The 27,017-nt window shown below is 37.9% G+C and overlaps 2 long non-coding RNA genes across 2 annotated transcripts; one reads left to right on the forward strand and one right to left on the reverse strand.

Moving 5' to 3' along the window:
- Positions 1 to 622: 622 nt before the first annotated feature.
- Positions 623 to 2,265, reverse strand: LOC107838356 (uncharacterized). The gene is made up of 2 exons (XR_001664414.1): positions 1,973 to 2,265; positions 623 to 1,411 (listed from the first exon to the last, which is right to left on the reverse strand). It is a non-coding gene; the product is annotated as an uncharacterized LOC107838356 (long non-coding RNA).
- Positions 2,266 to 9,046: 6,781 nt separating this feature from the next.
- Positions 9,047 to 25,688, forward strand: LOC107838355 (uncharacterized). The gene is made up of 3 exons (XR_001664413.1): positions 9,047 to 9,059; positions 20,492 to 20,499; positions 25,494 to 25,688. It is a non-coding gene; the product is annotated as an uncharacterized LOC107838355 (long non-coding RNA).
- Positions 25,689 to 27,017: the final 1,329 nt, after the last annotated feature.

The raw sequence follows: 27,017 nt of genomic DNA on the forward strand, positions 1-27,017 counted from the left end.
AAGCATCAAGCAGCCAGTATGCTCCTTGCTGAACACATTTTATGAGTAAAAACAGAGAAAATTGTCCAAATTAACACCAGATGAGTTATTTTGTTGGTTTGAATTAACTACATGAATACATGGAACAGCAATAAAGGTCTTCTTGAGGACTAAATGTTTTTATATCCTATTTGCCTTGAAGGTGAAAAACCAGAAATGAATGAAAAAGTTAACAAATTTAAAATTTAGTTTAGCAAAAAGGTGTAGAAGCACCTTTTGTTTGTTTCGGTCAGAGTCTATCAGAGTGCTTGTTGAATTATCATCCAGAAACCACTTGTTGTATTCTTGTTGGTTGTGCAGGAGGCTCCATTTTTGCTTTTCAAAGATGTCCTGTTGTATAACTGTATATCTGTTTGCAGCCATTTTCATGTGTGAGTGTAAACGTTGAGTTGGGGGCGTGGCCAGCAGCAGCTTATCTGGATTTAAAGTGACGAGACGCCCTAAAAACAGCTCATTATGAACTGAGCAGACTAAAATATCATTATCTAAAAATGATTTTGTGCAAAAAATGTATTGTAAAAAATGTAAGAAAGCATATAGGTCACTTATAAAAGAGATGTAAAGCAGTAAAACAAACCAGAACCAAAGAAAACATCTTCCTCTTCAATGAAAGACAAAAACATATTCTAACGAAACGCTCAATGGTTCCTTCAGCACAGTTTGTGGTTAAGAAGCGACCTGTCCACCAGGGGGCAGAAGTGTCTTACGTATGGCACTCCTGTCTCCAGGCCCAGTGAACATCCTGTTCTTCAGAAATCTTGCTCCATCATTGTTGCCCCCTGTCACAGTCTCCATCAGTCAGACTCAGACTCATCTTCTCTGCTCATGGTTCGTGTCAGAGCGATTCATTGCCGGTGTCAGCCGTCAGACCACGCCGCAGCCTGAACATGCGGCTCAAAGTTGAGGGCCGGGGTTAATAAACGGTAGCCCTGGCAACAGTGTTGAACGTGTGAGTCAGAGCGGCTCAGGCAGGGCGCTGTGGCCGAACGGTGACGTCTGGCTGCCACCAAGAGTCACATCTGTGCCGAACAAGAGTTGCAGGCTAAATCGGCAGAGGAGCCCTTCTCACATCCAGGGGTCTGTTTTGTTTTCGCTCCACTGTAAACCACAGCAGATCCAGTAGATGACAAGTGCAGCACTGTTTGAATGGTTTCAACATCACAAAGGATTAAAATGCAGTAAACAAAGAGGGAGGAACAGCATGGGTGTTCCTGCTGCTGCAGCTCTGGGATTGTTGCTGTGGTTTTGATTCTTCCAGATCTCTGAAGGGTGGATGTTATTTTTGAAGCTTCCACAATGGCTGCTGGCGTCTTTTTGCTTCAAACTGGACATTAATCTGATTAAATGTACCAACACCGAGAGCCTAGATGACCTGCAGATGGATAATAGGAGGGAAACGAGCATTTAATTGTTAATTAATGGTTTAATAGATTAATATTCCTGTAGTGGTGATTGCTTGTCAAACAAAACAGCCAATTAAAAGTTCAATGAACAAGCTACTGCTGCACTGTGGTGATGCTTCATAGGCAGACAAAAGAAGTCCAATGTCCAAAAACCGTAAAGGATGCTTTTTACAGTTTATTTTTCCAGTTTGACAAGCAAATAATAAAAACCAAACTGTGAATTCTCTCCTGTTGCCTCTCCTGCTCTGGTAAAAAACAAAAACAAAAAAACAAACAAACAAACAAAAACCCCACAGGCTCATCCCAGTGCCTGCTGGTCTTATACCAGTCCCTACAGAAAATAGACCCACTGATCTTCCTGTCTAACTAAGGAAAGAAAATAAAAAATCACAGAAACAAAAATACATAAAATAAACAATTATTAGCATACAAATAAACGTTTAGACAACTGAAGAATATCAAGTAAACTAAGAATACATTTAACAAATTTAAAGGTAATAAAAATAAAGGATAAATAGCTCCAACAGTACCAGCAGAGGGCGCCGCTTGAACGGAGCCATTGAGACAGAATCAAAGATGGCGTAGGGATCCCAACGGTGGAAAGAGAAACGGTCCGTTGTCATTACATTATGATAACGTTGGGATCCCTAACGGCGTTATGGGATGGAAAAAATGCTCTTTTTGCAGTTGTATTTTGAAATATAAACACTCGACAACCTCATTAAGTTTCACCGCTCATTCAGCCGAGCGATATGATGGAGCAACGTCAACTTTACCAACCCAAAGATTACTGATGTGCTACGAAGACGGAAGTGATCATAGAACAGGCATAACAAAACAAACAAACAAACAAACAAACAAACAAACAAAACATGATGCCAATAATAACGGTTAATTATGAGGTCTGTGTGAGTTTTATGTACTTTATGGAGTAACCACAGACTGTACTTTATTTATTTTATTTTTCTTCTCAGAAACTTAAAAGGTTTCTGTTTTATATTTTAAAAATATGTCCAAGAAAAACAAAATTTTCTGTTTATTCAGTCAGTATTTAATACACAACAGGAAATAGTGTTAAAATTTACTGATTTAAAAAAATAGTCCTAAAGTTATAGAAAACATGAGAAAACTCTTGTTTTTAAGAAAATTGTTCAATTAATTATTAATCGACAATCGATTAATCTTTTACCAATAACTTGCATCCATAGATACTTTTGCAATAAAATTTTGTGGTAAAGTAAAATAATGAGCAGCTGTTCTGCCCTGTTATGCAGTTGCATGAAGGGTTTCTGACTTTGGTCACGTTTACACGTTGTAGTTCTGTATGCCGACGTTGGTCCCAGTAAAAAGTAAACATCAACCCACCAAGTTGGGGTCACTCACTTCCAATCTTTGAGCGGCCTTTGTTTGCTGTGCCGCTGCACAGACCCCAGGAAGCTGATTACAAACTGCTGCACTTCCCCAAGATAACAGCAAAATGTTTTCTGCTTTGCATGAAGGCTGGTAACAATTAAAAACCAAGGCTTTTAAAATGTAAAATCCAATTAGTGGTTTTATTTACATTTATAATTTAAAGCCATAACTTGTTAAGCAAAAAAGACAAACATACAGAACAGTTTTAAACCACTCGTAAGGCATAATTTATATCATTCATGTTAGTGGTTTATCTTGTTATTCTTCAAGCCTTTTTGAAGGTTTTCAACAGGTTTTCTGTGAACTTCAGCAGCTTTGCAGCTTATTTACACTTCTACTGTGCAAAAATAAAAAGTATTACTAAGTATTTTTAGTATAGATTCTATTGCAAATACCTTAGTACACTTGAAATAAGACAAAACTAACTTTCAAGTAACTTGTCAGTAAGAAACAGGAGCTTGTTATGAATAATTCATTCATATTATATATATAAAAAAATAGTTCTGTCTTGTAATTCACTTACAAGACATTTCCCTCATATTTTAAGTGAAATAATCAAGATAAATAAATAAATAATAAATAATAATATTTTATAATAATAGTTTATTATTAAATAAAGTGTTTAAAAATAAACACCTTGCATCTCCGTCGTCATTATGTTATAATTTATATTTATTTTTTATTTGATTCATTTATGCAATAAATAACATATTTATTTTTTAATTCATCCATCCATTTTCTTTTGCACACTTGTCCTTAGTGGGGCCAGTGGTGCCCATCTCCAGCTAACATTCTGGGTGAGAGGTGGGTTCACCCTGGACAGGTTGCAGGGCAACACAGAGACAAACAACCATGCATACACACTCACACCTAGGTGCAATTTGGAGAGGCCAATAAACCTGATAGTCATGTTTTTGGACTGTGGGAGGAAACCGGAGTACCTGGAGAAAACCCATGCATGCACAGGGAGAACATGCAAGCTCCATGCAGAAAGACCAGGGCTGGGAATTGAACCCAGAACCTTCTTGCTGCAAGGCAGCAGCTCTACCAACTGCGCCACTGTGCAGCCCATGTATTTAATTCATTTAGCTCAATTTTTATTTGATGATGTGTAACTAATATTTGAAACAAAAAGCAGAGGCAAACATATTAATGTTGTTTCTGTTGCAGAAACTTCAAGTCAAACATGTAGGTATAGTTCAAATCTGTTTCCATTATTATATTAATAATAATTCTATAGTGAGTTCAACAGCTGTCCAACAAAAACATGTTTTACTGGAGATGAGCAATAATTGCAAACAGAGCATGCTATAGTTGGAAAACTGTAACTTCTTTTCATCTGCATCATAAACATCCCAACATCTTGAAGACATTAGGACGTTTCAGCACCAGCCATACATAACATCTCTGCCTCCTTTTCTTCACAACACAATGCATAATTTCAGTTTGTTTGGCCAGGAAGAAAATCTCCTCCTCTCATTGTGTTGACGAAGCGCTCTTAAACAGAGCCTGGAGTCCAAGTGAAACCAGATTGCCCGCAGAAATAGAGGCTAAAGGGCGCCAAATCAGATGCTGCAGAGACAAATTTCTGCATTTTAAAAACACAGCAGGTCTTTCATGCTTCGTTCACAGTGTAAGCTATGAAGTGACCCAAATCTGATTTTTTTTTTTTTTTTTTTGCCTTAATGCGACCAGTATTTGATCTTTTCATTACAGTCTGGACAATACAGGTCAGATATTTTCAAATGCGACCTGAAACTGAACGGCCAGGTCGAATTCATCGAACCTGGACGTCACTGATACTCGACAAACGTCACCAATCTGCGTCTTGACACGAGCAAGCGGTAAGAAAAACAACAATCATGGCGGATATAATGAGGATGAAGTTGTTAAAGTGCTGGCTGCGGTCGGACAACAACTTCAAAATCGTAAGCTATGCTCCACCGTTAGCATCCATGTTTACTTCCACAAACACTGAGCAGGCTCTTTGTGACGTTATTGCACCCTCTACTGCGCATGCGGGTCACTTTGACAAAAAAACGGAATTGGGTCACTCCATGCTGCAGCAGCCTTAATGTAAGCTGCTGCAGCTTCTAAATTCAGATGACAACAAGATCACCAGTTTAAATGCTATCAGACTCATTTAAATGTATTCTTAAGAAGCCAACAAATAGTTTTTATTTGTCTTTATTAAGCGTGTCATGATAACAAATTTTGCTGGACGATAAATTATTGCAATGAACGATAATATTGTTATTTTGGACCATTTCCAAGTTTAGAAATGGCATAATAATGCAAGAAAATATTCTCAAATAATAAACTTTAACTTCTAATGAATTTTAACACTGGAGCTAGAAGACATTTTAAATATCCAAAATAAGTAAAGAAAACAACAGAAACAACAAATAAAATGAATTATGAAGTCTTCCTGAACAAAATAATAAAAGAAAACAGAAAACTTTTGTCATCCAAGTTTTGGTAGAAAGAGAGAGAAGAGAAAACCAATAAATCATGCATTTGAAAATTATTGACATTGTTTTAATTTATCATGTGATTAATTGATTAATTGCTTATTGTCACAGGCAATAAGTTTACCACTTTACACAGTTTACTATGTTAGTTTTATTAATCAGAATTAAACACACAGTTGGTCTTCATTTTAAACCCAATCTTCTTCAATAAACAGCTTTTTAAGTTCTCAGTCTCTGTTATAAACTATTTTCCAGTCTTTCTTTCTCTCTGGAGGTTCTTTGCTGTGACAAGGCCAAAGCTGATGAAAACACAGCTTCCCTCCACCGGCTGAAAACTTTAAGGATTTTGTTGCACATCATTTCTGTTTCATTAAATATATGCGATTGGCTGTGACTCATGCTGAAATTCTGTTATTTATCGCTTGATCTGCAGTTTTTATTAGACGACAAATAAAAACGTCACATTTTGGGGAGATTTTAATGCCTTGCTCTGGCCTGCAGCCAAACATAAGATGACTTGTTTTACTTTAAAACTCTCCAGAGTGACTCTTATCTGGACAGCTCAGTCCTGTTTGTTCATTTTGGGTCTCGGAGTGAAGCAGCTGCTACCGGCTGAATTTAAGGTTGTTTTAGGTGGTAATTTAAATAAATAGCCGTTGGGCTTAGAGCCTGAGATGTTTCTGTGTTACTCATGAAGACTAAATAAAGGGGATAATTAAAGTTTTATTTGCTTTCTTGGTGTTTGGCAGCAAACTGGTTCTGAATAAAATGATTTTTTTTACTAATAGAGGAAGAAATAACAACAGATCACTGAAATCATAACAATTTGTCCTAAAACTGACATGAGTGTCTGGATTAAATTTCATGCTAACTCAGGCGGTTGTTATTCTAGGCGGTTTCCATCCCTGAAGTGTCTGGTTCCAACGTTTAGAAGCTTGTCTAAAATACAGAAACACGTCTGTCAAAGCAGGTTGAAATTAATAATCTATAAGCACTGAATTGATTAAGTTTAATCAGAAAAATGTGGAGGATCTTACATGAAATTCTCAGCATGAAAATGTCATAATCATCATGCACATCTGCAAGTTTCCTCATGAGAGACCAAAAAACTTCCTTAAATCAAAATATAGGTCTGCTGTGAAAGGCAGAGATGAACTTAAAGGACAAATTCATGATTATTTTGATATATTTATCTTTTCTTTGTGCTTGAATGTGTTGTTTTCTAAGCAAATAGTATGTTTCAGATTAACAATTAACTGATTACTAAATTTGATTATTCATAATTGATCTGATGAACTGTTTCAGTCCTAATATCAGCAGAGCCAATGAAAATCAAAAGAGCTGCATGAGGTTCTTCTTCATTTACATTTTTTGTAATTATTCCAGTTATTTTAAAATGAAAAAAGTTCTGGATCTAAACCAGATGTTTGCCACTGGTTCCAGGAAATCATCCTGGCACACAGAGAGTTAAACCTCAGCCCCTCATCTCTTATTTCTTACTCTCAGCTCCAGCTTCCCACGTCGCGGTCTGCACACCTACGCCTGCTCACCAACTCATAACACCATCATTAAATTTGAGAAGACACAATCATCCCTGGGCTGATCTTGGGGAGGATGAGTCAGCATGCAGAAAAGGAACAAAGACTGTCACAGTGGATTTTAGTAAATATTCAAGCACTGAAAATAACAAAAACAAAGGCGGTAATAAGATATTTTAGAAGAATCAATCTCACAATGCCACTCTCCCATGTAAACATGGAGTGTGGATATGAAATGGGAGATCAGGGTGCTGATTTCTCTTTTCCCCAAACCTGAAAGAAAAACTGACCAACATCAGACAAATAGAGGAGACTAGAGAGCCGACCTTCGACCTCCTGCCCACTGCCAGACACCACAGAGCTGTACCAGCAAACAGAGAGACCATCATATTCAACAGTGTCATGCTTTGATTAACACAAAATAACACTTAGACCCCAAATTATTACTGTCCCTCGTTAGATTTAGGTTTCACAGAATTCACCAGCATGTGAATGCTGATCGAACTCTGGTCGACTACAAACCCAGGTCTCAGTTCGGTTGAAATTAACTCTGGTGCAGTTTGAATGCATATGTGGATGTCAACTGGACCGGAGACTGCTCCAAAGCAGGAAGTAGTCAATAGTGCAGGGCATTCTGGGTAAATACGACTAAAACAAACACAAGAGTTTAACGCCAGAGAGAGAAATGGCTACTGGTCTTTTACCAATGTCAAAAGAGAAATCCTACAGCCGCTAAAATCTGATGTTACTCCTATTTTGTTTACATTTCTTGAAGAAGGAAGTTGTGCTCACCGTCTTCCTTGGAGATTTTTGTGTCGTTTCCTTCAGTCGTTCTTGTTGCAGCGCCACCACAGGCGAGGAGGGGAACAGGTTTTTCAATGAGTTTGGATCATCAGACACACTGCCGTTTGAAAGCGAATCGTACAAATAAAAATGTAACAAATGTTGCAATTTTGGTCTCCAATCAAACCGAATCTATCGGATTATCAGATGGGAAAACACCAAAGAGAAATGCCACCATGGTCTTCAACAAAACGACCAAATTGGCACCAAAATGTGATGAATTAATGTTTAAAACCTAATAAATATGAAAATGACACTTTGTCTCCATTTGTTATTCTGCTAAATAGACTTGAGAAGATCATGAGAATCTTCTCACACTTATAGATTGAAGGAAAAATCATTACAAATAATCATTTTAAATTGGAAATCAATTTTAAATCAAATTGTTCTCTGTTTCATTACCAGGCTTCAGCAGAACTTTATAACAAAAATATGAGATGATACACAGATTTTACAGCATTTTTGAGGAAACTAAATATCATCTGCATAGAATGAACTTTTGTTGTTTCCACAAATCAAAGTTTCACTGATCTCAACCTGTGTTTACGTAAATATTAGGGAAATGTATGTGAAATTTACTTCTAAAAAGTAATTAAAACATTCTCTGGGAATGCCTCTGAATTTTTGGGACTAGAAATAATTATATTAATCCAAACAAAACCAAAAGAATAAAGCATAGTTTGAGTTAAGTGGGAATAAAAGTTTATGATCGTTTTTTTGTAAACATCTGGTTTCACCTGTTAGTCCATTTGTAACAAGGTGATGAACCTGCTGACAGTAAGAGAGAAAAATCTCCAGAGGAGAGCTGCAGCCTTTCGCTCAGGGAAAGGAAATCCCTGCAGAAATCTGACCCCACAACAATCACGACGGAGTCGCTCCTTTCACTGCCGGCTCAAGACAAACGGCAACTCCTCCGAATCAGGCTGGATGAGAAGATACGGCGCGACTCTGCAGATTAAAGTAGGAATGCAGCATGAATGACTGCAGACCGCGGTCAGTAGCTGATGTCAGGAGTCCTGAGTGTGACTGCATGATCAAGGCTAACTTTGATGCTGCAGAGGGTGGCATGCTTTCCGTCCATGTGTGAGCCAGCAGGGAGTGAGATAGCGAGCAATGCTGGGATTACTGGAAGGTCGGGAGCTGTCAGGTGAGATGGATGCAAGACTTCTCCACTGCCGGCTCAGATCACACACCGCCACAGTCGGAGGTGGAGGAGTTCGAGTCCCACGGGGCAAATGTTTCACTCACCATCCACAGGCACACACGTGTTTAGATGCAAACTCACACATGTCCTCGCAACCAAACAGATGTACACATGCATAGATACACACACACGCAGACACACACACACAGTTCAGCGGTGCAGTCAGCTTGCAAACTGCACACGTCCTACTGGGCTGTGCTCCAATCAGCAGGATTAATGAAGAGGTATCAGATTTTACAGTACAGCAGCATGTGGCGCTCTGGGGGATAAATGGTGAGAGGCTGCAATTCATCAAGTCTGTCTTCAATAATGTAATCGACTTTTAAGTTTGGGGTATGGTAAAGGCAGCTTGCAGAACTTTGTTGCACGGTTGACTTATGTGCATAACAAGTTTTTCCATATGGAAAGTGGTTCTTTACATGGACCTTCATGAATACCTTATGTGTGAATAACGCTCTGCCTAGATCAGGCGCAGTGGCTTCATAAAGCATCTGAAGAATGACTCTTTCCAGATATTTTAAAGGTGACCTGTGCTTCCTAGAACAGGTTAGCATATTTACGTGGGCTATACAAAACATGTTCATTACACTTTTTACACAAAATCAATCTTGAATAATGAGATTTTTGTCTGATCAGCTCAGAATGAGCTGCTTTAGGATCCCTGTCACTTTAAATCCAGATTATCTGCTGATGGCCACGCCCCCAGCTCATCGTGAAAATGACTGCAAACAGATGCGTAATTACACAAACATACATCTTTGAAAAGCAAGAAGTGGAGCCTCCTGCACAACCAACAAGAATGCAGCGAATGGTTTCTGGATGGTAAGTCAACAACAAAACACTTGTCTTTTCCAGCAGCCATTGTACAGCGCATACAGCAGTAAAACCAGATGACAAAACGTGCTTGGAGCTCTGCTTGGGTTGCTAGGTAACAGTGCAGTGCCCCTCAAATGTGACTTGGGAATCAGAAAGTTTTTGAAATAGCTTATGAACTTGTTGCCTAAATCAAATCCTCTCAGTGGATTTTTTAAGCACTTGGGCTGTTTTTAGAAGCAACCACACTACAGTTTTCATTATGGTATTAAAAATGTGATAAACCGAATCGAGCACTTTTACAAGACAAATAAATAAAAACAATGAAATCCTCTAGCTGTTCTAGTTCAGGAAGTTTCGCTGTCTTGAATATTTTGCAGAGGAAGCTGTTGTGTTTTCAGATTGCTGTCATCGTCAGTGCGGCTGTGGAGGTGTGTTGGCGAAGAGCTGCAGGATGATAAGAGCCTGCAGTTGGTGTGAGGCGACAGCTTCTCGCTGCAGTACTGGTCACTCAGCAGGGAGACTTGTTACACCTCCGTTTGTCTGGTCGAGTGTCAGATTCCAAAGCCCTGAGGGAAAAACCCGACTAGATGCAGGCGAGAGAGAAAACACGCCGGGGAGCAATCAGCAGATGAGCTGCAGTGGCAGGTTTTACAAGATGAAGGTCTGATGGAGTCTGAAGAGAAGAGATGATACAGAAAGAGTCCGAAAAGGTCAGCTTCAGTTATTACAGCTAGAAACCAGAGATCGGGCCCGAAATCTGGAAGAAGTGTTGGATCCAGACCTGAACCTTCAGAGTTCATATAGAGACAGTTACAAAGTCAGCCTTCTATCGCCTGAAGAATATTTTAAGCACTAAAAAACTAATGATTTAAAGTCTATTTCCTCTTTAAGGAAATAGTTTGTTTTTTTTTGCAATTTATGAATTAAATCATTATTTGTGCATAAATAATCAGTAGTTATTCTGCATCAAAATGATACTTTCATGAAATTCTGGTCACACAAGGCCACACAAAATCAAAACGCCACAGTTTGGATGAAAAAATAAACTTGTCACCCCACTGGGAGGAAATTAACATTCTTAAAGGAAGTCCTTGGAAAAGTCATTGTTATATTTGGCATTGAAGGCATTAGCAGACCATAAGGACTTCTAACGGCTGAGCACTGCTAATGTGCAGGAGGCCGCTCTAGAAATAACAAGCGCAAACCAGCGTGGTTTCCAAACAATGCATCGCTGCTCCGACTCAATCGGACTTCCCTCGGCTGATATTTTGGGCGTTTTTAATGACGTCCGGAGAGCCAGAAAAGACCGGTGAAGTCAGGCGGGAGGTACCCAGTCCACAGGAAGATATTGACTTCAGGGACCAGAAGAAAGCACCCAAACAAACAAGTCGGTAAACAGGAAAATCCTCAGAGGAAAGCACCTGGTTTGAGCGCAGAGCCTTGAGGGACGACGACACACTCCAGCTCGTGCTCTGTTGTTTCCTATTGACACACAGTGTCTTTACATTTGGACATCCTGTGTGTGTGAGTGTATGTTTGTGAGTGTCGTTGTGTCACTTTGTTTGTTTAGCATTCATATCGCGGGTGTCATTAATTTCACTCTGGAATGCGTTCTTTACTGATTGCATAGGATGTTACTGTGTGTGCAGGAATGCTATTGTTTTAATCGGTACGGACGGTTGAGTGATCACGCTGAAACACCCAAACAGACACCACGCAGCTCAGATGTTGCAGCTTGATTAGAGCTGGATGCTTTCCATGCAGACAGTCATGTAAAAGTTTCAAGTGAATGAAAGAAAACAGGCTAGAAGAAGAAAAGGAAAAGAATAATAAGAAACCAGAGGAAGCATTCGGTGTCCAGCCTAATTAGTAAAAGTCTGGACCAATCAGTATTTTTGTAATAACAGAGGATGAAATTGCAAAGTGTAATGTGTAGGTTAACTTGTTTCAATAAATCTGTGTTGATTTTTTTTTTTTTTTTTTACTTTGAGGCTTTGTTAATTTTTATAGCTCTCACTGGCAGGGAGGTATTATCATTGCATGAATACCAATCCATTAAATCAACCCTGGAGCATTATGTTGTCTGATATCTCTAAATAAAGTCTTGCGTAAAGAGTTTCTTTTGAAAAATCACATAATTAAAGTCCACCTGAATGTGACTCCAGCCTGTCTGGACCGCTTTAATCAATCTCTAGTTTGTTTGTCTTGAAAGTCCGGTTCTTTAGGAGAGGTGTGAACGCACAATAGAACTCTGATGAGGACTAAAAAGCGAACTGTGGTCCGCCTAAAATCCTTGGTCTCCATTCTGTTGAGGTGAACTCTAATGTGGTTCAAATGCATTTGTGAATGCCAAGCGTACCGGAGACCATTCCAAAAGCAGGAAGTGGACAGTAATGCAGGGCATTCTGGGTAAATACAACCAGAACAAATGCATGAATCCAGCGCTGGTGGGAGAAATGGCTCATGGTCTAGGACCAAAGAGACCATGAGCAGACTTCAGACTACAACTGCTCAAATCTGACTCCATTTTTGTTTATATTTTGTGAAGAAAGAGGTTTCACTCATTGTCTTCTATGGAGGTGTTTTTGTCGTTTCCTTCGGTGGTTCTTGGTGGGGCGCCCCTAGAGGCGAAGAGGGGGACACGTTTTTCAAAGTGTTTGGTTTGGTTTGTTTGACACAGTGCAGTGTGAAAGCCAACCGCAGCAGCTGAAAATGTAACAAATGTTGCAATTTTGGTTCCCAGTAAAACTAACCAAACATTTGGAAAAACCTGTTCCCCTCCTCGCCTGAGGTGGCGCTGCACCATGAAGTACTGAAGGAAACACAAAAACCTCAGAAGACACTGAGCAAGACGTCATTTTCTGCAAAATGTAAACAAAAATGGATCAGATTTTAGTGGTCGTAGGATTTCTCTTCCGTAAAAGACTTCAAGTCATTTCTCCTTCTATTCAGTGATGGAGTGGAGTAATGCCCCTCTTGTCAAGAAATAATACACGCTGATGCTGTTCTTTAAATTTCAAAGTTTACAGATAGCAGATGTTTTCACTTACTTTTCAAGTGTTTCTGGTTTATAAAGAATGAGAAAAATGACAGCTTATTTTCCCAAAGACCGTTCTGAGTTATAACAAGTCAATCTGAGGAGAACAAAACCATCTGCAGCTGATTTCCTCTACATTTATTCATGTTGTGTAATTATAAAAATAAAGAACCGCGTCAGGTGCTGTAAGAAAAAGCAGGATCTTCAGAAATCTTGACATATTTTTGGAGTAAAATTCTCTAAAAGGAAAAGCCACACCGAAAAGATCCTCTTTTGAGGATCACAAATGTCTATGTTGACATCCTGAACCCAAAAATAAGGAAACTGAGACCTAAATGCACTTTAAGCTTACAAGGTGTCTGCAAAAGGTTAAACAGGAGCAACGAGGTGAAGCATTGCCCAGCTCTTGTTCACACATCCAGGAGTTTATAAATGGCTTCTGACAGGATTAATGTGGTTCCTAACTTGACCAGTAGACCCATCAGATTATGGCTTGGTCCACCTGAAACCAAGGTTATTACAATTAGCTAAAAAACTAAATAACAAAAACTGAAACTGAGTAAACATTTTCATGAACTCAAATAAATAAAAACGGTAATTAATGTGAAAAAACTATATCAAACTGGAATTATGCAATGTGTTTATAAAACTAAAATATACTGAAATGATAAATATAATGTCCTTCGTTTTTGCGTTTATGAATCTTAGGCTTTTGAATTGATGTGAAAAATTTGTTCCCACACACAAGCAGCGTATGTCAGCTGTCGGCAAATTATGGCGGCACTTACGCTGCGTCGTAAAATAGCGACAGCAAAAGGTGAGAAAAAACGCCAGAGTTAGCTGGTTGTTCAAATAATTGATAACATTTTTTTGAAAAATGTTATCTTCTGTTGATCATTACCCAATCAATGTAAATCGTAATACAATACTCTGACCTTTTTTAATTCTGTACCTAAAAAGTATGAAAAAAACTAAAACAACAAACAACTATACAACACTTAACTAGTAATAACTAATAAAAACTAGCAAACACACTAAAAACTAACTAAAACTAACTGAACTAGACCAACAAAAAGCTACAAAGAAACAAAACTAAACCATAACGAAACACTCAAAGCTATTATAACCCTCTGAGGATCTGGGCAGCAGCTGGGAAAAGGTTCGCACCTCTCAGTTTTCCCCTCATCTTCACAAATTTCCCTGTGACTCTTGTAAACCTTCCCTCCATGGCCGACTCTGACCCCCAGTGGAAAGCTACGTCTGCATGTCAGCCAGTCAAACTGGACCGTTATTTGGACTGGTTGGGCGGTTTGGTTCTGGCAAACTTTGAAAGAAAACTGCAGTCACAAGAGGATTTAAGCCTATTAGCTGTTTTTATTCACTTATTCCACATTCAGGAAAGAGGATAAAATTCACAAAGAATAGAATAATCTAAGTTTTTGCTTGTATGATAAAATGCAAAAATGTCATTACGACACTGCAGGCTGCTGTTTTAAAAATATAATGTGCACCAGTGGGAGTTGGAAAAGGTGCCAAAAAAGTATGAATAAAATCTAACTCATGAATCACTTTTCTTGGAAACTGTTTATTTATTTCAGAATAACCAAAAGCAGCCAATAATGTGTATTTTTGATATTTTATATACCTCTAAAGCCCTAAAGCGTGAATCTGATATGAAGCCTTGACATATACAGAAACTTTACTGAGGTTGAGCATTTATTTGGCTTCCCTTGTCAGTCTGAAATGTTATGTGAAGTTCATGTAAAACTGAATGCATATTGTTTAAAGTCTCTTTAGGAGGGAAAATAAAAGGCTAATGTTCGATGGGACCAGAGATGGATCATAGCTATTTACTTAACTTTTTTTGGGGGAAAAAATGTCTTCTAGGAATAGTTTTACTGCACTGTACTTTTAACTTAATATAATTATGAACAATTACAGCACTACTTATTGACTCTTTGCATTACCCTGTTAAAAATGTACACATTATCTATTGTAAGTATTCATTTTAGGTGAAGTTTAATATTGAAAAGTATAAAATTACTTTGAAAACATGTTTATTCTGTCAGTGTTATTTTTAATGTATTTGTATATTTTCCATTTTATTTTAGTCTTTAAAATACCAGAATTTGCTTAACTTTATATTTTGAGTTTTTGATTACATCATTCTAAAACATTAAATCAGATTTTATTATCATTTGCTCAGTTCTTGAGTCTTTTTACCAAATACTTTTTTACTCTTACTTGAGTAATTTCTGGGAAAGGTAATTTTTACTTTTACTTGAATAAAAACATGTTGAAGTAGTGCTACTCTTACTTGAGTACAACTTTTGGCTCTTCTACCCTCCTCTATTCGGCGCATGTAGCGGTAAAATCAGCTGACCAAATGTACTGGAACTCTGATTGGGTTGCTAGGAAACGGACTAGCAGGGCTGTGGTTGCTAGGAAACGGCGCAGTGCCTGTGGAATGTGGCTTAACTGTCGGGATGTTTTCGAAACAGCTCATTTTACAGACAAAAAAAACCCCATTAACTTAATGCCAGAAACCAGCTGGGGGGATTTTTTAAGCACTGGAACTGTTTTTAGAAATTGCTAAGAACCAAATGGAAGTACAAAATGTGCAAAAATTTTAAATGTTTCTTTCACCAAATATTTGGCTAAAAAGGCCATGCTTTTAGCCAAAAGCTAAAAGCCAAAAAGTACATATTTTTACTTTTACTTGAGTAAAAATATGTCGCTGCTCTTACTTGAGTAAGAGCTCTTTTAGAGGATGAGCAGTGACCAGTGGAAAAATGGAGCTGCTGTTGTCGGCACGCACTGTCTGACCTCGGTCTACATATCATGCAAAGCGCCTGTTTGTTCAAACACCTTCTTCACCCAGCTCTACTGGCAAATGCTATTTATAGCTGTGGTATTACCTTTCACTGTAGCCTTATCTAATATTTTAAAGTTAATAAGCTGGCCCACATTTCAGAGCTCTCTCTCACTGTGAGGAAATGTTATACTAGCCTTTAGAAATGTCAACCCTGGAGGGTCTGATAAGGTATGCATTGCTCCGAATATCCGCAATACATTCTTTTATTGATGATGCACAACCTGGACGTCTGAGGGTGAAAGAAACAGTGACTGAAAGTCTAAAAGTACGACGGAGTAATAGAGCTGTAGTAAGAAAAAGTTGAAATAATACAAGAATAAATTCATAGTAATATGACTTTATTAAAGTCTTCATATTTTGAGAATAGTAAGAGTATTACCAGAAAAGTCATTACAATAAAGAGTATAAAGAGTATAAAGTTGCAATAACACAATAATATAATGGGAATAAAATCATAATATTTCAAGAATAAAGTTGTAATATTATGAGAATAAAGTAATAATATAATAAATAATAAAGTCGTAATATTACCAAATTATGAATTATGTTTATCACTTTGAATTCATATATGTTGGATGCAACTGGAAAAAAGTTGTTTATTCTAACATTTACTCAGGATTTCTTTATCTAACATAATAATTTCTTCATTGAGCTTTTCAAATAGCAGTTTTGCTTTTCATTTAATACATCTGGACAACATTTGATCATCTCAAAATCAAAAATACGTTGAGAAAACTTAAATACATTTATTTGAATTAAGTTTATTCAAGTTAATTTATTAAGTCTATTATTTGTCAAATTAAACATAACCATAAATAAATTATGTTGGATAAACTTACTTCAATTACTTGCAATTTAATAAAAATGGAGCCGCACTCTCTTTCTTTCAGTCAGATCAAAGCTGAATGAGATATTTCTACAATGAGCCTCAGTTTTTATAAAATACAGCTTGAGAGCAAGAAGCCTTTATTCTGTTAGTGAACGCAGAAATAGGATTAACTCTATGCTTTTGTTTTTTGGCTTCAGGCCGACTAGTGACTGAGACAAGTGTAAAAACGGTGGATAATGTCTCGTTGCAGGCCTGCTTAATATCACCAGTCTAATTTTAGTCAGCAGTTGGTGCCTGGGAATGCTTTTTACAGTGCCCACATGCATTTCTGAATAGTAACTGTATTTATAGACGTTGCTTTAAACAGAAGGTACACCCGTTTCTGGAAGGACCTATAAACAACAGTGGGTGATATAAAGAGTGTTTATAAACACAGCCTCAAACTGAATTCAGCTTTTTATTAATGGTGACTCTTATTAGCTTCATTGTTTATTTTAAGCTTAAATAAAGCAAAACAGACTCGAGATCATAATGATACCAAAGGCTCCTATAGTGTAGTTTAAGACCAAAAACACAAGCACTAAGCAAGCATCGCAAACATCTAATAAAGATCAACGGGTTTTTATGGTCAAATTTTATTTCCAGACTTTTAAACTGTGATTATTCTCATAATCATTAATTAACAAAATCAAACTAGTAAATGAACAAAATTTTAAAGGTATTAGACCTATTATGTTTCCTGGAACAAGTTAGAAAATATTTATGGGCGACGCAAAGCATGTTTATAACATTTTTCTGCACAAAATTATTCTTAGATAATGAGATTTTAGTTTGGTCAGTTCTGTCTGTTTATGAGCTTCTTTCAGAATGAGCTGTTCTATGGCTCTATCACTTTAAATCCAAACAATCTGCTGCTGGCCACGCCCCCCAACACAACTCTTCACTTGCTCATGAAAATGGCTGCAAACACTTGTGCAATTACACAACCTTACATCTTTGAAAAGCAGAAGTGGATCCTCCTGCATAACTAACAAGAATGCAGCAGTGCTTTCTGGATGATAAGTTAACATCAAAACGTGTCTCTTTTCCAGAAGTCATTGTACAGCGCAGCCAACGGTAAAACCAGCTGATCAAATGTGCTGGAGCTCAATTTGGGTTGCTAGGTGACGGGCTGGGCTCAGCTGACATTGCTAGGTAACAGCACAGTGCCTTTGGAATGTGACTTAACAATCAGGAGATTTTAGAAAACGTTCATTTTTCAGACACCAAAAATCATAAAATTATTCCCAAAAATGTTTTTAAAGCTGTTTTTAGAAACAGGAGAGACCCAAAGTATAAAAATGTGCAAAATGTGAATTAGAAGCAAAACTGTTCATATAAAACTTTGATGTGGCAATACTTAAACCATCCAGTCTCAAAAAAATGAGGAAAAAATAAGCGGGGCATGTTGAGTAAACAAAAGTTTGGCACTAATCAATCAGTCAGAGGCCTGAGATCATACAGGTCATGTGCTGCAGCAGGGTCCACTTTGGTTCTGGGGGTCATGGAGAAAAAAAAGAAATGACACACATTAACTCCTGAATCCCTGCAGACTCTCTGTGAACCATCATGAAGAACTTCCTGATCGTACAGCTCACCTTTCAGCTCATTTGGTGTTGACCTTGCAGTGAAACCACCATGTTGGCAGCAGGTCAGCGAAAGTCAGTGAAAAATTTAATTCATGTTAAATTTCCAAGGCACATGTTCTTTACAGAGGCAAAGCGCACATTTAAACCGAAATTAGGGTTTAGGAGTGGCCTAGTCAAAACATGGAATTCAGCGTTATCAACATGATATGTTCATTTCGCAAAAAAGAGTGAAACCAAAATTTCTCCACCTGGATTAGACTGAGACACAGTTATTTTTTCACAGAGCCATGACTTGTTCGGTTTACACTTTGTTCCTTTAATAAGTGTAATCAAACTGTTTTTTATTGATTTGTTTTGTCGTTCCCTAATATTAAAATTAGTTTTATGATCTAAAAAAAGTTACGTATGACAAAAAAATAAAATAAATAAAATAAAATTTCCACAGCACTGAAAAAGTTTCATATTTAATGCGAAAAATGGTTCAAATAAACAACAAAATAATGACACTGATGATGAGTGCATAAACATTTACTGCTTATATGGTGCATATGAAATTTTCCTTTGTTATTTGTCTCCATACATTTTATAAATTGTATGAACTGTTTTAAGCATAAACTTTAAATATTTAAAACTTTAGGCCTTAGGTTCAGTTGGGTTGAGGTTATTCGCGTTTACAGGTTGTTTTCCCTTCTGTCAGTTTAAATTTATAAACATTTTTCCAGATATTACTTGTATCAGATGTTGCTTCAATGTTTAGCTTGGCAAACTCTTAAAACACATTCTTTCTCATTGTTCTAATAAACAATAATAAATCATTAATCATTTACCTGCTCTCATACCAGAGCCGTCTGACCTTTGGCTCCACATCCTCGTCTAAACGAGGACAACAAAAACAACACAATGGAGCTTGAAATTATATTAAGTCTACAGGTGCTCAATATCAGAGATGAAGAGCCACTTTCAGTAAACAATAGCTGCATTCTTGGCCGTCGATGTGGATGTAGAGGTGATGCTCCCATCGACATTCCTCACCGTTTCCTCGACGCAGGCGATGAGCGGCTCGCGGTTTTTTCCGAGCCGCACATCCTCGGCAGAGATGGGGCTGAGATTCCAGCAGGTGTGAGGCCGAGGCGGACTTTCCAAGGATGTTTAGTCAACGGAGGACTCATTCATGTCCTTCCCCCGCTCAGCAAACAAAAGGACTGGAATGCAGGAGGATGCCTGCCGACACGCCGCAGATGGAGGCGATACGGCAGGATCTGATCACTGGGTCAGACCGGTTCGTACTCCAGGGGCCAAATGGGGCTTTTTCAGCCGGTCTGAATAAAAATCAAAACTCCAGACTGCAGGAGTAGCGGCTGTCAAAAGATTACAGACAGAGATGCAAACAATTAATCGATTTATGATGGTTATGAGATTAAAATTAGTTTGATTAGATTAATAATGTCCACTTAGGGAGAATGTCAATATTGTGGAGACAATTCTCACAATAGCACATGTGATTTCAGAAAGAAAAGACATTCAGATTTTAATTTGTTTTTTTAGGAAAACAAAGCTGATTAACAAAATATTATCATTTTGTTTGCAACAATAAAGCAACGTCAGCTTTATCAACCGAGGATGTGATATTGGTGAAAAACTGTAACATGATGGAAAAAAGTCGATGCGTTTTGAAGTTAATGCATTCAGTTTAAATATTCCTTAAGAGGAACAAAGAAACATTAATGTTTCACATATCTTACTCTTTTCATATTTTATATTTCTGTTCAGTTTACTGCTTTTTATATTTTAAATACTAATATGAGAAAACCACAACCTGTTAGTATGTAGTACAGCGGACACAAAATAACATTTAAATGTAATTAATTTTAAAAAAATTCGCATATGAAAAAATTTGTCCATTATCTTAAGGAGAGACGTTTGATCCTCTTGATAAAAGAGAAATGAGATTGTTAAGAAAATGGCTGATTGATTGATGCGATCAATCAACAGAGGTTAGCTTGATAACTTGCATCCCTCATTACAGGTTTCCATGTTTGTCAGAAAACAATCCAATTCTTAGCAATTCCTCTGTGAAGTCAATAGAAAGGAATAATTCAAACAAATCAAATGGATTTGAGGAGGGAGGAATTTGTTTGAAAAGTGGTTAAACAACGACAGAACAAAAAGTAGCCAGCAGGAAAGAAACATAATACCACCTACGGCTTCTGTGTTGCCTGACACAAATACATTTTAAATATCGCCATGGTGATTGCTGGAGATGGGCTTGAGAGCTGAAATTGCACATAATTGCTCCATCTCAGCATGAGTGAATCTTTGGAGGACTGAAAGTGCAGCGAACAAACGACAATCCTTTTCGACAGCAACAAGGACATGAAGAGGCAGTTTCTGCCAGCAACACACGTTTCAGCGTCTGATTGCTGGTTTTGTTTCCCTGCCTTAACACAGGATTGTCTGCTGACATGTTCTGAAAGAGAGACCAATGAAGTGCAATTCAGAAGAAAATATTATCAGTAAAAATGTATTTAACAAATTAAGCTTTAATGAGAATGGATAATTAATAGTTGAACTAAATTTTGCTTTGCTGGAGGTCAATAATGTCACTCTGAAAAGAACATGAATACTGAGCAGTTTTCAAACAAAGACGTAAAATATTAAGTCAATGCACAACAAACCTAAGAAAACATTAAAGGGGTGGCATTATGAAAAATCAACTTTTTGGAGCTTTACATTCATGTTATAATGTTATTACTTCATTAAAAACAAACCTGGAGCGTTTCTTTGATTCTTTTATGCATGTTTGAGAAACCTTTTAATCTCCATGGCAACCATTCAGCTGTGGAAAACGGCTGGCTGGACCTAGCTCCGCCTTCGAGACGAAGCTCCTCCTCAGAGCTCCCGCCTCACAGAGCAGCCCTCCCTGACTTTCAGCTCCTTCAGACTAGCCAGCAGCAATTAGCAAACACCTGGGGAAACTGTGCATCTGCTCGCAATGAGCTACTTCTCAGAGCAACGCTGGTAAAAACGTTGCTGAAGGGTTAATAGAGGAGTCATATTACGACTTCCTGAAGGCGGAGTTTCAGAAAGCTTTTAAAGAGACAGTCGAATTTAATTTAAGTCACGTTTTATATATACATAGCATTTTTATAACTGAAGTTAACATAGTTACTTCGTTACTTCGTCATTTTTCGTGTGAAAAATGGAAAGTAGATAATACCATGTTTATGGACAATTATAATCTTCATAAAAATGTCTTATCGATCCAAACTCGGGGAGAAGCACTGTGCAGCCATGTTGTTGGGGAATTCACAATTCAGTAAATTGTGAATTCACACAGGTTATAAATTTATCTCCACTTTGAGCCACATTTACAGTCCCAATATAAACTAGTTAATTTGCATGTTTTTGGAGGAACATAAATACATAAAAAATTACATATTTATTTTAAGGAAGGGAAAAAAGTTGTGAAGTTTTGATCTAAAGGCTTCCAATAAGAGTAAATATTTATTTTTGTCCACTTTTAGGTTGCTGTAATTTGATCTAGTTTCCAGAGCAAATATCTTATTACACTTAAAATAAGACAAACCAGCTTTAAAGTAAGTTTTCAGCAAGATATATAGACTTTTTTTAAGTCAATAATTACTTAATACTGATGAAAAAGTATTTGTTCCATTAGCAAATTAATTAACTTATAACATGGTAAACATGTCTTTTTATAAGTTAAATAATCTGCCAGCGGAACTAGAACTTTTTCTTTATCAATATTAAGGAATTATTTACTTAAACAAGCTGTTATATCTTGCTAAAAAGTTATTTTACTTCAAGTGCACTAAGATATTTGTACCAGAAGCTAGACTAAAATTACTTGCAGTGTGTATATAAAATGTTTCTTGCTTTATGGAGCTTTATTGATTCATAGAGTTGTTCTAACAATGCCTCCACCATTTATCATTATAAACAATAAAAATGAAAAACAATCAAAAACATGGTTTTGTGGTTAAACTGTGAAGCAAAACTCTACAAAACTAAAGCAACAGAAGATCGACTTTTTATCAGAAGAGGCGTTTATGGAGCTGGAACAACATGGCGGTCTAGGACCAGTGGCTCCATTACCAACCCTGGCTTCCTACTGGAACTGCTACAGTGGGAAAACTGGGACTGACTCCCTTCCTAGTCGGCAGTATTTTAACACCGAATACAATCCTTCCTTTTTAACCTGAGCAGCTCCACTTGGGCGACTGACTCCGTCCTGGAAACAGAAAAACGGTGCTAAACGATACGAGCCCTCCAGCTGACTACTGTAAATTTATGTCTTCCTTAAGTGATTTTACAGCTCTGTTTGACTCCATGTGTGACTTACAGCCTCGTTCTTTAACCTCAATATTATTTTAACCTCAACCATCGCTAACCAGGAAGTGGTGCTTTTGGTAAACAGAGGGAACTATTTTCTCATTTTCAAAGGATTGTTAAGGGATGTTATGGGGGGAAATGACACAAGAGCTGCTTAACATTGAACCTGTTAACTCTCTCTCATACTAACAGCAGTTTTGTCTTATTACCTTTAACAATTAATGCAGAAAATACATAGAATAAACACAGAGACATACCAAATTACCCTCTTTGTCATGTCTGGAGATCCATGTGATTTTCTTTCCTATTCAAATGGGCGCCGTTATAGACAGTAACTGGAAACCATATTTTAATCTATGTGTTGTGCTACCGATGGTTACCATACACTGCTAAAAATACAGAAAAGTTTATTCTTTTTTATGGTAAATTACACAAAAATTGTGTCCGTTTGTTTAAAATTATTGCAACCAGAATCTGTTTTATACAGTTTGTTTCAAAAACATTGACAGTCCTCAGCCTTGATTTAAAGGAACACTGAGCTAAAAACCCAAATGTTTAGAGCTGCCTTTGATTAATTATAACTATTATGACCAATATTTTGATGAAAATTTGCCTGATGACTTTGTAGTGTTCATTACTTGTTTCAATTTTTACATATTTGTTAAAACTGTAACTATGTGGTGACAGTTTATTATGAGACAGAAAACCTGTGAAAAAAATGAACTCTTCTGCTTTCTTCTAATGCTAACTAGAAATAACCAGTCAGAGCCAGGAGGTGGGTCTTACCGCTGCCAATCATCCTCTGTGTGGTGCTGCTCATCCTCTCCCTCCTCTCATTGCTGCAGCTAACATAGCCAGTCATGAAAGCTAAGGCTAGTTAGCATAGCCACCGATGTGGAGGCTATGCTAACCACCGAGGAGGTGGAGGACATCGATATTTTCACAGATTATCTGTCTCAAAACAAACACGACGACAGTTTAAACAAATATATAAAAAACTTCAATGGCTGGATTTTCACTGAAATTAAATGAAATACAGGTGGACTCTATTTATTTACCTGATAGATTTTCTTTTGTTTGGTCTATCAAATCAAATTAAATCCAAATCAGACACTGAAAACAACTTTTGCACAACAGTTTCTGAAAACAGCAAAAAGATAAAAGACATTTATTCTCAGATCAGTATAATCTGTCTAAAAATAATATGAAACAGTAAAGAGACTAAACAAATTAGCAGATTTCTTTTATAGCTGCACCGTAGGAACAAACATCAGGCTTTAAGCTGTGGAGTGGCCCCAGCTGGCTTGTCATGATGCTTTAATGGGGCTTGTTGATGGATGGCTCCATTACTGTACCACAGCGTGCTGCGTCACCTCCAGCGGCTCCCTGAGCCAGCAGACTCTGCTCTCTATCAGAGGATGTTGTTTCACCACACGGACTAACGGAGACTAATATGACGGGAAAACAACTAAACAAAACATATCTCTAGGAGAAAAACTTCCTGTAAGCAGGGAACGAGCTTGATTAGAGCGAGCATCCAGCAGATAAGGGAAGCCACGTTGGCGACAGCGATAACAGTCCAACATCCTCTGACGGAGAGAGATGCTCCGTCTTCAGGAACCAGACCGCAGCAGCCAGTTCGACTGAACCATCGAGGTACGACCCGGGCTGCGTTCACACTCCAGGAAAATGTGACCCGTATCCGGTTATGGTTATTTCTCTAACCACATCCGACTTCTTTTGGCCAAACTGCGACCCATATCCAAATTTTCTACACAAATGTAACTTTTTCTACCCATATCTGACTTTATTTTCCTTAAATATGACTCGTATCCAACTTTCTCTCCTCAAATGTGACCCATATTCAACTTTTTCACGGCAGTCTAGACAGTCCAGTTCTGATCTTTTCTCCCCAGAGAAACAATCTGTTCTCTGCCACCTCCATATGTGAAAGGAAGGCTTACACTTCAAGTAAAAAAGATTACACCTTGGAAAAAAGTTGTCAAGTAGAAATAGAGTAAACAACATTTCTCTCTTTTATTGATTAAATTAAAGTGGTACCAACAGGTAAAAATAAATATTTTCATGTAAAAAACATCAGCATCTTCGGGAAACAAATAAAAATTGGCGTCTCTGTTTGCGCTGCACCTAAGCTGCCTATTGGTGGAAAAATGCTCCATGAAGTTTATCAGCTGCCTATTGGTGGAAAAATGCTCCATGGAGTTTATCAGCTGCCTATTGGTGGAAAAATGCTCCATGAAGTTTATCAGCTGCCTATTGGTGGAAAAATGCTCCATGAAGTTTATCTATTTCTGTGAATTTATCAGATCTGGACGGGTCCAGACAGAACCATCACACTCTATCTGAACTACATCAAGATTCAAATAACTCAGTCGTTTCTCCCTGAAGATGGATGAGCACCGGCATGTAAAACCCACTGGCTGCGGCGTCCTAATAAATCCCAGGTGTCAGTGGGGTGTTAAACCTGAAGGGTCGTGACCTCTGTGGCCTCGGGGCGGAGCTGATCCGACCCCAGAGACCCGACCGCGCTGCCACACACCATCGTATTCTGCATTTACTTTGTTTTCTTCATCTGTTGTATTTTGATAAAGATTGCTGCTCTTCATAGATAACTGAATTCAGTGTGTTGGCCAGGAAGATGCTTTGGGGGTGTTCGAATTGATTCAGCTACTCCGCCAACCGGCAGGGGTCCTCTGAAATGGGCTGATAAAAAATTTAAAGCTCACAATAAATTTTTCACCAACAAAGAAACTTCTACTGAGCCAGAGAGTGAGGTGTAGGAAGGAGGAGGATGGGCTTGTTAACATCTGAAAATGTCAAAATGATGACACTTTATGAAAGACGACTGGTTGTGCTTCCTTGAACAGGTTAGCTTAGGTATCTGGTTTACATAAATCAATCAAAAATAACTATATTTTAGCCTGGTCAGTTCTGCTAATTGAGCTCCTGTTTTAGAGCCACTTATCACTTTAAATCCAAAAATGCTGCTGCCTGCCATGGCCTCCCAACTCAAGGTTTATGTTCAGACATGTAAATGGCTGCAAATTGATGCACAATTACAACAGAACATCTTTGAAAAGCAGAAGTAGAGCCTCCTGCACAACCAACAAGAATGCAGCAAAGTGGTTTCTGAATGGGAAGTCAACAACAAAACACTTGTACAGCGCTTACAGCAGTAAAACCGGCTGACCAAACATGCTGGAGCTCTGCTTTAGTTACTAGGTGACCAAAGGGGGTGGGTTCAGCTGTGGTTGCTAGGTAATGGTAACCTGGTAACAACCAGCCACTTGTTCTATGACTACAATTCTAAAACAGCGCAGAAAATTGACGTTCTTTCTGTTTGTTGATTGGTTGAAATTTTAGCAAAGAAATCCACTTCGATGGGAAAAAGCGTAAATGGAGAGATTTGTATAAAGCAAAATTGAGCAAGAAGGTAATGGACAGGTAATGATGCACACCCGTTGATTGTGGCTCAACTACTGGGAGATTTTTGAAACGGCTCGTTTTCCAGACACCAAAAAAGCATTAACATGTTGCCCAAAACCCGCTGGGTGCTTTCTTTTTAAAGTCGGGTTGTTTTTAGTAGCTGATAATAGGTTCCCTTTAAACATTATCTGCCAAAATCTTTCCAGTCGTGTGAATTCTTATCACTCCTTGATTGACTGCATGTATGTGTTGCCATTTAGAGAAGAAGAAGAAAAATAGAACACGACTTAGGGGAGCAAACATCATTCAGTTTGCTAATTGCATTGCCAGTGAACCAGGATATGAAGCCTGAAAGAATGTGGTCAGGAGGCTTCCAAATTACCTCTCCATTCAGCGCCCAGGCTTACAATAACACACTTTAAACTCGTTCCTCTAGGCCAATCCAACAACGCAAACATGTAAATTAGGATGAGAGACCAATTTCCTTTTCCAATTATGCCCCTCGTTTGGTTTTACTACAGTTTGCCAAAAAAGTGTCGCTCTAATTCAAACAGGAATCACGCAGGAATCAATCCACAGAGCTGTTCCTCTGCGGCGAGGAGAGGAAGCAAACATCTGCTTCAGACCACAAACGGTTTCAGCTTCACAGCAAAGGAAGGAGAGACTGTAATAACTTCTATCAATAAACCATTGATCTTATGTGAAAGGCAATAAAAAGCAGCACATAATTGTGAGGTTGAAGAAAACATTTTGCTTTTTCAAGTACATGTAACCCACTTTTCAACGTCACCCATAAATAAAATCCAGTACAAATATTTGCCTTCAGTAATCAATTAGAAAACAGAGTCCATTATTTCTTTGTAAACACTTCAGTGCACCTTTAAACGCTCACGGTGGGATCATCAGATATGTCCCTCTAAATAAGACAAACATAAACAATAAGGACACCAGAATAGGGTTTTTTCTAAGATTTTTTATTTAAAAAAACAAAAAGCTGAATTTATATTTAACGTGCAATGGACAAATAAAATAGCATCATTTCTTTGTAGTTTGGTGACAATTAGAGGGAAAATGAAGATGCAGCTGCATCCATCCAGGCAGGTGATAAATTAAGCCTTAAACCA

This window comes from Poecilia formosa, unplaced genomic scaffold, assembly GCF_000485575.1.
Source record: "Poecilia formosa unplaced genomic scaffold, Poecilia_formosa-5.1.2 Scaffold244, whole genome shotgun sequence".
Classification (NCBI taxonomy): Eukaryota; Metazoa; Chordata; class Actinopteri; order Cyprinodontiformes; family Poeciliidae; genus Poecilia; species Poecilia formosa.